Here is a 705-nt window from a genome sequence, read left to right as displayed (position 1 = left end):
GCAAAAAAGCTTAGAGATAAGCTTATTATATAACGATTGTGGTGCAGGACACAGCTTAACGTTGAGCTTTGAACGCACATGGCTAGAACTAAGCTAAGAGATACCTATAGTGGTGCATGGAACTGCTCACAAGTTGAGCTTCGAGAAGTCCAAAGGCAAAATGTAGAGCGAGGTTCTAAGCGAAGGGATAGCTTAACGTTGAGCATTGAACGCAAAAAGCTTAGAGATAAGCTTATTATATAACGATTGTGGTGCAGGACACAGCTTAACGTTGAGCTTTGAACGCACATGGCTAGAACTAAGCTAAGAGATACCTATAGTGGTGCATGGAACTGCTCACAAGTTGAGCTTCGAGAAGTCCAAAGGCAAAATGTAGAGCGAGGTTCTAAGCGAAGGGATAGCTTAACGTTGAGCATTGAACGCAAAAAAGCTTAGAGATAAGCTTATTATATAACGATTGTGGTGCAGGACACAGCTTAACGTTGAGCTTTGAACGCACATGGCTAGAACTAAGCTAAGAGATACGGGTAGTGGTGCATGGAACTGCTCACAAGTTGAGCTTCGAGAAGTCCAAAGGCAAAATATAGAGAGAGGTCCTAGCAGCCTAAAAAACTTCTAGGGCCGACAGCTCACAAGTTGAGTTTCGAACGCAATTAGGCTACCCTGGTAGCCTTGATTTGAAAGCATTAAGGCAATGATATGGTA

The sequence above is a fragment of the Anopheles marshallii genome, assembly GCF_943734725.1.
Source record: "Anopheles marshallii chromosome X unlocalized genomic scaffold, idAnoMarsDA_429_01 X_unloc_89, whole genome shotgun sequence".
Lineage (NCBI taxonomy): Eukaryota > Metazoa > Arthropoda > Insecta > Diptera > Culicidae > Anopheles > Anopheles marshallii.
This window is presented reverse-complemented; position numbering follows the sequence as displayed.